This window comes from Macaca mulatta, chromosome 7 (assembly GCF_049350105.2).
Source record: "Macaca mulatta isolate MMU2019108-1 chromosome 7, T2T-MMU8v2.0, whole genome shotgun sequence".
NCBI classification, from domain to species: Eukaryota; Metazoa; Chordata; class Mammalia; order Primates; family Cercopithecidae; genus Macaca; species Macaca mulatta.
In genome coordinates, this window is record NC_133412.1 from 82127953 (window position 1) to 82140560 (window position 12608).

General features: G+C 46.5%; 1 protein-coding gene across 8 annotated transcripts in view; it reads left to right on the top strand.

Annotated features, from left to right (window-relative positions):
* SLCO3A1 (solute carrier organic anion transporter family member 3A1) overlaps positions 1-12608 on the top strand; it is a 319029-nt gene that overhangs the window by 157370 nt on the left and 149051 nt on the right.

Genomic DNA, 12608 nt, shown 5'->3' on the forward strand with positions numbered 1-12608 from the left:
CCACAATCGTTATATGATATATGTGAATGTAAAACTGAAACTAAAAGCAAATCCTTTCAAAAAGCAAATCTGCTTTGGATAGCATCAGTCATGGTCAAAAAGGCAGATAAACTCCCTGTCTACCAAGAAGAGCAATATTTCAGCTATAGAAACTCTATTTGAAGAGATTTTATGGATTTCTGATGTGTAAAATGATTTTCTATCATATCATAGATGGAGTCATTTGTAGGGAGAATGAAAAATATATTACTTCTGACATCTTCTTTTTAATTGAACTGACCCTTGTATACTCTGACATTTCTCTGTGCCAATGTGTTTTTCTTCTCAGTGATCCCAGCCATCATCCAAGTCAAGGTCAAGGGCTTCATGCTGTCCCAAATGTTATGCTCTGCCGAGCCATCCCCTGAGTTACAGTTGGGAAGTCTGCAAACCTCTGCCTCACTCACCATCAGAATATTTTCTGGAGGAACAACTCTAGAATTGAAATAAGCAAGAGCCAGTTCTGCTGGGGGCATAGTCCAGGGCACACAGCTCAACCACAAGAGAAAAGATACAAAGTGTCCTGGGCTCCTTCACATCTCTGTCCTTCTGTCACTCAGGAGCCTGGTCAGGTGACTCAGGCTCTGAACAGTACCCTGGGTTAACTCCTGCCAGCCCACTTGGTTTCTGAGCTGCAATAGCCAATTTGAGAATGTCTCCAGCATGGCCTGATGCTTGTTGTACAGCCTGTGCAATAAGTAAACCAGGGATTCGTGTGTCAGGAAGACAGCAGTCTTTGACACCAGGGTGCCATTTGGATTTGGCTCTACCGCTATGATCTATGTCATCCTGAGCAGGTCACCAAAGGTCAGTAAGTCTCAGTTTCCGTCCTACATTTTGAATGACAGGACCCACATCCTTCAAAAGTCTGTCTAAATGGGGTGGTGCATGGACAGAATTTATCTCCTTCTAAAAGCTTCCATATCATTAGCTACTATCAGTGTGGAGTTGTAATGAGGACCAAAGGGAAATAACATGAAGCAATACAAAGCTTGTCCCACAGATGTTTTTTTCCTGAAGTCCTTTCTATTTAGTTCAGATGGGCAGGTGATGTGAAATGAGGGATGTGCATTAGAAAGGTGTGCATTCATCCAGTAGAGGCCTTTTCAAAAGCCCTATGCTCATGGAGAGGCACAGTGGCACAGAGAAGTCTTATGGAGAAGTGCTCTGTGGGCTGGATGCCCCCAGGCTTCATTGTGTAGCTCCTCCCTACAGCTTCACAGCACTCTTGACAGCCCAGAGTAAAGCAAATGGAAGATGGTGGAGCAGGTACCTTGAGCCCCTCTAGGATAAACTACCACATGACACTTAGAATCTTTACTTTTTGTTATATCTGCAACACTCAGTGTAGAACCCTGGAAAGTTTTTGTTTAATTATGGGATGCTAGACTGCAGAGCAGATACTCAAGTGATCTATGTAACCTATTCAGTGTTTCTCTAAAGTGTTTCAAATAACATTACTCTTGGAAGGGGCTCTATTAAAACAACACCAATAAAACATATGGTCTTGATAAAGATCCCTTTTGGAGAATGGTGATACACATTAACATATTAAAGGCCCTAGGCAGTTCTGTACAAAGAAACCAGTTTAAATGCATTCAACCCAGCGTTTCTCAGCTTCATTTGGTCTAGGAAACCTTTTTCACTTCTTCCTAGGACACTTATTAACAGCTCATGCATAATGGAAACCATCAATCAATGGCATATTGATTGGTATTAGCATATAATAAATCCTTGTGCATTTTTATGCAATTATTAGACTTCTATGTAGGCATTTGCTTCCTGTTACAGTGCCATTGTCCTTACCTGTCTGCAAAACAAAATTCATTTAAATTTTTCTCCTATAACTCTGTTGTTGATGTCAGTGGAGATCAAATGTTCGGCTGGACTTACTTTTTATGAGCCCTGTTGACCTTTCTGCATGATGACCTCTCTGCCGCATTAAGCCCCAAGCCCAGTAATAAATGATGGGCTGAGACTCACTGGGCAGTCTTAGGGGACCCTGATTGTTTAAACAGCTATCTCTAAGATCCAGTCAACTTTGTTCTGAAAAAATATCTGGAATGCCCCCTACTCTTCACCATCTCCATCACCAGCTGGCTGCTCCAGCCCAAGCCATAATTGTGTCTTACATGGATCTTCACAGTAGCCATCTAAACAGACTGTTTCCAGCACAGCAGCCAGTGTGATTCTGCTAAAACCCAAGTCAGATCAAGTCTGTCCAATGCCTGGAAAAATGCCAGAATCCTCACAATAGCCTTCAAGGCTCTACATGACCAGGGCCCCTGCCATACTCCTCACTCACTGGCTATAAAAACTCCAGATGTCTTGGCCTTCTGGAATGCTCCAGGCAGGGTCCTATCTCATGACCACTGCATTTCCTCTCCTTTCTACCTGGGACGCTTTCTCTCAGATATCCAAATGGCTCTCTTCCTCACTTATTTCCCACATCTGTCAAATGCCATCTTACCTTATGTCATGATCAAATCAGGGTAATTAGCATAGCTCTTACCTCAAACATTTGTCATTTCTTTGTTATGAGAACATACAAAATCCTCTTTTCATGCTATTTTGAGATTACAATGCCTTTTGTTGATTGTAGTCACCTTACTGTCACATGTATGGAAATATCACATTGTACTCCATAAATATGTACAATAATTATATATTAGTTTTTAAAAAGATAAAAATTTAAACACATGCTTCTTAAAAAAAAATTCCATCTTACTAGAGAGGCTTACCTGGGTCACCCTATGTAAAATGCAAGCGTCCCCCACTTCCTTGACAGTTACTCATTCTCTCATTCCTTGCTTTTTTACCCCCTTGGTGCCATCAGTGCCTGCCCCGTGATGTATTTATATTGTTATTTACTGACTCACATTCTCAAAGGAATGTTAGCTATGCTGGGGCAAGGGCTCAGCTTTGCCAGGGGCAGCATCCCTAGCTCCTAGCGTGGTGCTTGGCCTGCAGTCAGAGCCCAGGATCTGACCATTGAATAGATGAGTAACAGCAGTGGCTAGCAGCCCTCTAGTGACGTGACCAGAGCGAGTTATATGCAAGAGGTTGTGAACATCAGGGAACCTCTCAATTTGCTGTGTTATTTGGAATGGCTCAGCCTGGCAGCTGTCCCCAGGGTCATAGACTGCTGCTTCTGAGTAAACTTGTCACAGCTGAAGGTGAGAGCCAGCAAATCACCAGCACATGGGTGGGGACTGAAGCCTCAGAGGAGAAGGAGGTGGAGCAAAGACAGCCCAGAGAGGAAGAGACAGAAGCACTGCAAGCAACCCACTGTCACTGAGGTTGCCTTTATGTGATAATTGGTGCTATTTATTGCATGAGTGCATCTTCTGCTGTCCTTGTTGCCTCTTACAGATACCACTGTATTTTCATCTTCTCAGTTACAAGCCTTTGAGATTGGAGCGGCTTGCACACGAGCAAACAGCTCTCCATTAGGAATCAGTTTGGATAAGAGCAGGAGAGGGCTCAGCTTTCTTGGGCTTTTCTTGCTGTGAAATGAGCAAATTGAAAGTGAAGGTTTTCAAGGTCCCTTCCCAGCCCACTGTTCTGGGAATTTAGTCACCTTGAAGCCAAGGGAGCATGTATGTCACTCATTTCATGACTCAGAATAGGAGGCACTTTGGAAATATGGAAGGCCAGACCCAGAGGTGGTGTTGGCCTTATGAAAAGTGTCCCCTTCCCATCACTGACCACATTGCTCTGGACATTGTTTTCCTTGGAGTTTATGTAGACTGCGATGAAGAACCTTGTACAGGTAGATGGTTTTCCCCTGTAAGAGCACTGGCTCACACCTGTAATCCCAGCACCTTGAGAGGCTGATGTGGGTAGATTGCTTGAACCCATGAGTTCAAGATCAGCCTGGGCAACATGACGAAACACTGCCTCTAATAAAAAAGAAAAAAAAAAGGCTCAGACATAGCTTAACCCTAGGTCCTACTCGACTGAGGTAGAAACATCCTCAGAGCATCCCCAGGAAGCTGGAGAAAGAACAAATAAATCACCAATGAATACAAAGCTGAATAACTTCCGAGAAGTGCTTTATGAAAAAGAAAATGGCATTTGTTGAATGTAAAAGAACAACTGCGGTAGCAGCTTATGAACCAAAGCTGTCACAGCCTGAAAATTAAAAGAACCTGCGTCACACGGTCCTCCAGGGAAATAGCCAGTGGCCCCGCAGCTCTGGCTACGAGGGAGGCTTCAGCTTCCAGAGAGAGGGGGACTGACATCTCCACTGGACTAGAAGAAAGGAAGAGGCTGTGTGCAGAGGGGTGGCTTTGCATGTGGCAGACCTTGAAGCTAGGGGAGGCAGCCATCTTTCTAGACTTGTCAAAGGGCAAGACCGGGCCCTTCTCAGCATAGAGGGAGTGTGAACTTGGATTCTAATTACCCATCAGTTCTCTCAGCAACATGGGTTAGTATTAGTATCCCATTTCATAGACACAAATAGAGAGGCTCATAGATGTTGAGGCTTGATTTGAGTCACACAAGTGCTGCTGCCAAACGCCTCTGATGCTCCTGCAGTACGTGGCCTATTCTTTGGGCCAGGTGCTGTGTTGTCTGCCATGGTGATCTGATCTCAACCCTACCAGCCGTTTTGGGTAGTGGTGACCCCATTGTGGCAAAAGGTTGAGTGACGTGAGATTTGTTCCTGTGGACTGATGTGGTCACAACGGGTGACCCCATTGTGGCAAAAGGTGACATGAGATTTGTTCCTGTGGTCTGATGTGCCTGAGGAGCGCAGCACAGGGAGCTTTTAAAGAAGGTGCCCCAGCCACCTGCCGAGTTAAGTTAAACTTGTCAGCTGATGACTTAAAGTATTAAGAATAGACAAACAGGCATTTTTCAGTGATACAGAAAATGCCACTCACAATCAAACGCTCTTTCTTGTTTTTAAATCCAACTGAGCTATAGACCCTTCATAAAATCATGGCATCTAAAAGGCCCTTTAGAGGTCCTGCTGGCAGGGTATGTTGGGGAAGGATTTGCACTTTAAGTCAGGCACATGGGGTTTAATTCCTGGACCTGCGCCATGCAGTTCAGTGACTGGACAAGATGCTGAACCTCCCTGAGCCTCAGTTTCTCACCTTGTCAAATTGCTTAAGAATATGCTTACCTAATAGGTGACAGAGGCCAGGCAGAAATCAAGCAGGTTTCTCTATGTAAAAGGCTGAGCATACAGTAGGTTTTCACCAAAAATAGGTGACCTTCCCTCGCTTGGTCACTCCCACCCCTATCTTTTCTGGACCAGGAGGGCACAATCTTACCCCCAGCGAACAATGCTAAGGCTCTTTATCTCCCCAGATCCAGGCTAAAGTTTAAACCTGAGCCCATTTTCCTTTGTCTGAGCGGGCACCTTGGCAGGGGAGAAATACATGGAGGAAAATCAGTACCTTTGTTTCCTCCCAAGGAAAAGGAAATGCAGAAGCCTGGCGGGCATCTCACCTAGATCACAGTTCACTGGGCCGTGGGGGCAGTGGGCCACCTGCGGCTCTTTTAAGTGCAACTCCGGTTCAAGCCAGATACCTGGGCACAGATGTGAAGCGTGGGTGGCAGAGAGGCAAAAAAAGAGATGGAAAGAAAACTGGCACTCTTCGGAGGGCTGCAGGAGTGAGAATGCCCCATGATTAGGGTTTCCTTCTAGGCCTGTATTTTCAATTACAGTCATAATTTATTGCTATTATGGGCACCAAACTATACTTGCCATGGGCTTTGCAAACACAGGAAATGAGCCAGCATTTAAACACTACTCAGAAAAAGGGGCCTAATGGCTAAAAAGCAGTAGGGGAATGCAAACCTGCCCTCTCCTCCTTCCTGGTCACAAAAGACCCACCTCTTCCTCCTCTACTTGTCCACTGAAACACTTCCCTTTAAAAATCAAATTAACAACCTTTATTGCTTACACAACATTTATTGGGTGCCAGTCTGCCAGGCTACATGGTGGAAGTGGTGAGGGAAAAGGGGCCCTTTGAGGATATTGTCCTAGAAGGGTGGGAGGTTTTCAGGCTCCAAGCATTCTGGGAATTCAGCATCATGGCTTGGTGAGGAGACAGACTAGGCATTGAGGGAGGTGGAGGAGAAAAGTAAGAAGGATCAGGGCTGGACCTGATGTGGAGGGAACTGAGCTAGCTGTGAGTGTAAGTCCTTCCTAAGGGGAAAAGCTCCACTGTTTTGGTTTGCAGTCCCCCAAAAGGCTGATGCATTCTGTCTTGGTGCCATGGCTAAGCTTAAGGCATGGCTTTCAGAAGGCTTGGACAGCAGAGAAATACTGGGAACCAGGTGAGCCACCATTTCTAGTTCCAGGTGGGAGAGCTCTTTGGAGTGATGTCTTACTGATGAGCAAGGTCCATCCTTGGGGGCTTGGACATGCAAGAGCTAGGCATGGGAGTAAGCACCTTGGCACATTTAATGCCAGAAGCTTTCCATAGTTCCTGTTGGCATGTGTATTAGTCCATTTTCACACTGCTGTGAAGATACTATGTGAGACTGGGTAATTTATAAAGGAAAGAGGTTTAATTGACTCACAGTTCCACATGGCTGGGGAGGCTTCAGGAAACTTGCAATTGTGTCAGAAGGCAAAGAATAAGCAAGTACCTTCTTCACAAGGCAGCAGAAGGAGAGAAAAGCCCAGGGGAAACTACCACTTCTAAACCATGAGATCTCGTGAGAACTCCCCTCACTATCACGAGAACAGCACGGGGGAAACCGCCCCCGTGATCCAATCATCTCCTACCCAGGTCTCTCCCTTGACACATGGGGATTACATTTCGAGATGATATTTGGGTGAGGACACAGCCAAACCGTATTGGGTTCAGGACAGCTTTCACTCCCAAGGGAGAGGCAGAACACTAAGCAAGCAAGAAGATGGCCAGAACCTAGAGTTTACACATGGCAGTGAGGGTGGGGTGTGAACAGGCTGCTAAGGGTAACTGTTGGGGGCATTGCTTGCTTGTGGGGCCCAGGCTCTGACCCCATTTGCTCAATCAGGAAGGCCCGAGCTTATAAGGACATGGCTTCAGAAACAGGGGCCAAGAAGAACTGGTGAAGACAGGAGCAGATAGCTGGAAAAAGAAGACATAAGAAAAATATGAAATGGAAATTTAAGATAAGGTACAAATGGTTTGGTCCATGAATGATTACCAAATGAATTACAGAGACACTCCTCAGAGGATTAAAGAGTGGGCAGAAAGGATTTCAGGATCAGGCGCTCCAAGGAGGAGATGAAATTTCTGCTAGACATTATAGGGTTTTATCAAACCCCAAGAAGAGAGTTAGACATTCTGGGCAGGAAGATGATGTGGAAAATGCCCAAAGATGTAAGGCTGGGAGATAGCAAACCAGGTCTTGATGTTGCAGATTTGTTGTGTGTGTGTGTATATATATATAGTATTTGATATAAACTAATGTATATTAAACATTTTTTTGTAGAGAGATCTCACTGTGTTTACTAGGTTGATCTTGAACTCCTGGCCTCAAACAATCCCCCAACTCAGCTGGGATTACAGACATGAGCCACTGTGCCCGGCCTGAAGAAGGCTTTGAAGGCTAAAGGAAGGAATCTGGTCCTGATCCCTTGGGATCTAGGCAGTGGCAATCTCTATGGCCCTTGTAAGTTCACATGGAGGTAGTGTGCAGCACGGGACAAAGAGATGGGAAGCAGACAGACTAGTGTGAAAGACTATTGCATGACTTAAAGAATGAGTTAATAAGGGGCTGAACCAGGATACTGACTGTGAAACGGAGGAGAGAGAATGAGTTCCAGAGAGTTATCAAAGCCAGAGTGGATGGGACATGAGGAAAAAGACCACAAAGACAGAGGGAGTGAGTGACAGATGGTCACAGTCATAAAAGGAGGAGGAGGGAAAGACTGGGGGAGGATGGAAGATGAACTTCGGGCCTGTGGATTTGAGGTGGCAATGAGAATCCAAATGCTTACATCTCAAAGTGAGTTATGTGGGGTTAAGATAAAGACTAGGGCTTGATCGCACATTTGAAAATTTTCTCTGTAGTGTGGATCTCTCTAGAAGTCACAAGGGAGACCACTTCCTTCAAAGAGAGGAGAAGAAAAGGGTACAGAGGATCAGCTGCTCAACACCCACTTTTGATGGGCTGAAGGAGGAAAGTGAACAGATAAAGGAGGACTCCAAGGTTAAGAGGCACCATAAAAAGCGACTAGATACCGTTTGCAAAGGAGAAAGAGCCGAAAGAAGACATCAAACATTAGCAGCTTCAGCTGCTGCAGAGAGATTAGGGAGAATGGGGGTTAAGATCTGGTTACTGGAACTGATCCCTCAAAGGTGCAGATGATCTTTAAGAATGTTGTTTCCATAGAGTTGGAGGAGCTGGGATTGAGGGGGGTAGGGAAAAAGCAGGTGGCATTGAAAACATCTAAGTAGCAAAAGGAAGCAGGGATCCTTATATAAACTTAAAAAGCTGTGAGTGAAACCAAATTATGTTCCCTGACAGGAAAGGACCTAGTGTTGAACACATGGGAAAGAGAAGAGGCGGTGTGTGAAGCATGTTCTGGAAAAGGAAGGGAAGGGCTGGACACAATGGTGCTCCCCTTCTGAAATCCAGGGGTGGAAGAAAATGAGTGTAGAGGTAGATATTTAGGGGAACAGAGGACTGGAGCAGGGTTGCTTACACAAAATAGCCACTGCTTCTTAGGGACGTTCAATGAGAGGGTAATGGCTGTGGGTGGTAGGGGAGGGTGGGAGAAGGCATGTGTGAACATTTAGGGAGGAGAAATTCTGGAATGATTCTTGTGGAAGATTGGCTCAGGAGTTCACAGGGATGAGTGAAAAGGGATGGGGAAGTCACCAGGGGCACATGACACCTCCCAGGATGCTCGGACAGCCAGGGATCTTGTTTGGGTGGTGGGAGTTGGTCCGCAGACAGGGTGGAGGCTTGGAGCCATAGGCAGTGGTGAGTGAGACAGGGGCCCATCACACTAGCAGAAATGGAAGGGCAGGAGGCTCTGAACAGTTGGAGGTTTGGAGAGGTCGGAGGGAAACTTCTTGATGAAGCAGGCAAGCTGCTGATAAGTGGAGGAGGATGGGTGGGAGGTGCCGGGGATGAGATCACAGAGATGGAACGGAGAAGGTGATGATGTGGTTCAGGGCTGGGCTGTGGCTGATGTGTACCCGAGTGCAAGGGACTGAGATGGACGGGCTGAAGAAGACAGATGTGAGGCCAGGCCTTGGGGCGGTGTGCAGGGCAGGCATAGCTGGAAGGGAACTGGGTGAGCGTCAGGGACTTAGGTTTTAGCAACCCTGCGGCTAAGTCTTAGTGTGGCCTTGGCCAAGACACTTGGGTTTCCCTGGTGAGGGGCTGCTGTCAGCACCATTCTTGCATTACTGTGCACAGTAGTCCTCAACGGCCAGCAGGGGCCCTGGTGATGTTCAGAGCAGTGACCTTGGGTGCTTCAGCCTCACGTGGTCACACCTCCACAGAACACAGTCTCCCCTCCCTCCTAACCAATGTTACGTCCATGTCCCCACCGGCATCTCTCATGGCGTCAGAAGTGGCAGCAGGCAGCTATCACCTTGTGACGCTGCCACTCCTCTTCCACAGGGATTGGAAGCTCTGAATTTCACAGCCAGGTTTAATTCAGTCAGCTCACCAGCCTCCTGGCAGCCTGACCTCAGCTCTCTCAGATAAGGTGGGGCTGCTGTGGTAAGGAGAAGTGAGGCAGGAGGGAGGACTGGCACCTGTTGGGCCACCAGGAGTGGGGAGCCTGTGTCACCTGTGGGCTGCATCTGAGTGGGTGAACATGGTGTCGGAGGGGATCCTGGGGTAGATTGGAGTGCAGAGATGTCCCCCAGTGCCTTCCCCATTTCAGTCGCCCTCCCAGTCTGTGAACCTAAGAACCTGGCCACTGTGGCTGCCAGGTGCAAGCTGGGTGACCCTCAGTTACGATAATGTGACTGCAGCATCTGGTGCCACTGCCATCACTCCCCTGGAGCTGGGCCTGGGACAAGGTGCCATATGGGGACTTTTTTTCCCCCAGGAGGCTATTTTTACAGTGCTCCAGCTGAACTGTTGCTGTGAACTCTATGTCTTAACTAGGAGTGTGTGCGTCATTAATGAGGCAGGTGTGAGCGTCCTGGGAGGGGCTGATGCGGTTCCTAATGGCAGCATGTGTGGGCTGGCCAGTTGCTGCCTTCAGCCTGCCAAGGTGACTTTGCTCATTGCCTCTCACTTGTGCAGGCAGAGATTGTGTGTGAGATTTAGGGTGCTCTGGAGTCAAACTGTCTGCCTGACTCTTGGCTCTACCACTTACCAGCTCTGTGACCCTGGGCAACCTATGTATTCTGTTCGATGTGTTTCTCAAAGCCTCAGTTTGCTCATCTGTGACTTGGGGTAGTGAGAGCACTGATTTCATGAAAGTCATGGGGAAATCAAATCAGGTAAAGGCAAAGCATGTAGCTCTTCAATGCTAAGTGTTCAGTAAATGTTACTTCCTTCCCCTTCACCCCCAGAGGCTTCTTCCTATTTATAAGCTTCGTTAATCACTGCCATGGCCAAGTCCTGCCCTAGGCCCAGGTGAGCTGATGGTGTTTAAGGTACGACACATGCTGGAAGCACTCTTTGTACAGCAGGAAACTTGAACTGCATCTTGAGGGATGATAAGAGTTTGCTGGGCAGAAATCTGGGGGTATGGGGAATGATTGTCCTATGACAGAACCCCCCTCTTGAAGCCTTTCTAATTTCTAGATTTTAGCTGATCACCCAGTTTCACGGGCAGGCAGGAAAGGGAGGCCTTTGTCCCTTTTCCCAAGGATGAACTGCAGCCCCTGTGTGTGTTAGATATGTACAGAGCCCAGCAGCCTTGCTGCTTGTGGGGTGACTCCTTTCTACTTGGGTGCCTTATTGTCTGTTGGGTGCCCCATAGCAGAGACCTCAGGGTTTTGGTGGCAACCTGCCCAGATATGGAAGAGGAGAAGGGAGTCAGAGGGGACTTCATGTCAGGGCAGTGAGGACTGTATCAAAGCCCAACGCTTTTGGAACCATGTGGGGGAAGAGACATGGATACAGAATGCTGAGAGAGGGCACTTCTAAAGAACTGCTGCCTGTTGGCCATTCTCTTCCCCTGAATGTGATCCATTTACAAGATCGGGACAGACCTTTTTCAGTTGTTACATATCTGGGATATGAGCCTCTCTCTGAGTACCTCAAGTTTTTTACCAGCCAAGTAGACTTGTTCAAACAGTGTATATGCTATGTGTGCATGTGTGTGTATATATATATATATGCACAAACACACACACACTATATATACACACACTATATATATGTGTACAGTATATATGTACTCTATCCATCCATCCATCTATCCATCCATCACCCACCTATATTTTTCCCCATAGCACACACTTTTGTTATGGCCTGAATCCTCTGGTTTGAAGCAATGCTGAAATCTGTCAGCTCAGTGGATTAATAGTCTAATCTCGGCCAATTTATTTGGCAGAAACACTAAATTCCTGAAATCGTGTGGGCTGGCCCACTTGACCTCTAACCTGGGTAAGTGAAAAAATACATCCCAGGTTTTTGGGCTAACTAGCATTGAAAATCAATCAATTTTTATTTTCATTTTCCTACAGTTTCACGGTGGCCACTCTTGACTCCCATTTGTATTCTGTGTGGGCCATGTTGATTAAGGAAGTGAGGAGGATGGATAGGCAGAAAGAGGCATGGCCCTGTGCACGTACCACCCAACACTCCCCTACAGAGAGAAAGCTGGCTCTGAGGGTCAGGCCAGTGCCATGAGGCTGACTGGCTTCTTTTGACATTAGTGCTCTAAAGAGACCTGTTTCCATAGCTTATCCATGTCGGCAGTGGTGGAGAGTTTAGCCAATCCAGAAGGTAGTATAGTGCATGGTGCAACACTTTCCAAAGATAGATATTCTTCCAAGCCAACTTAGAAATATTTTTAATCATTACCTTATTTCTGTGGTATTTGATGCAGAAGTGAATTTCGTAACAGTGTAAAATTCCTGGCTTCATTGTTATGTGATCTCATGTAAATTGCATCTTCTCTCCAAACCACAGTTCTTGCCTATTGAGGAGATGCTGACAATCATACCTACCTCTGAGGGTTGTAGTGAGAATTAAGCAAGATATCACATGGGTTTTCCCAGACATGTCTCAGTACTCAACAAATGGCAGCCGCTGTCCCTATCATCACCAGTATGGCTGTGCTTGTTGTCATCATCGCATCCTCACATTTTTGGGTGGCCCAGATTTAGTATGCCCTTGATAGTGCAGCACAAGGCCTGCTGAATCCCTGCTGCAGATGTCATCTACAGTTTTAAGAAAGCATTCCCTAGCCAACGTGCAGAGTTAGCCTCTCCCATTCTGTAAACATTTCTTATATACCTCTCATACCATGTATCAAACCTTCTTTGAACTGTATGTTTGCAGACCTACTGTACCCCATGATAGTAAAAGACTGTTTCAGAGAGAGACAAAAATCAGTAAGTAGCAGATGGGTGAATTCATAAACAAAATAACTAATTTATTTCACTTTCTGTCTTCTCTCACAGACGTTTTGC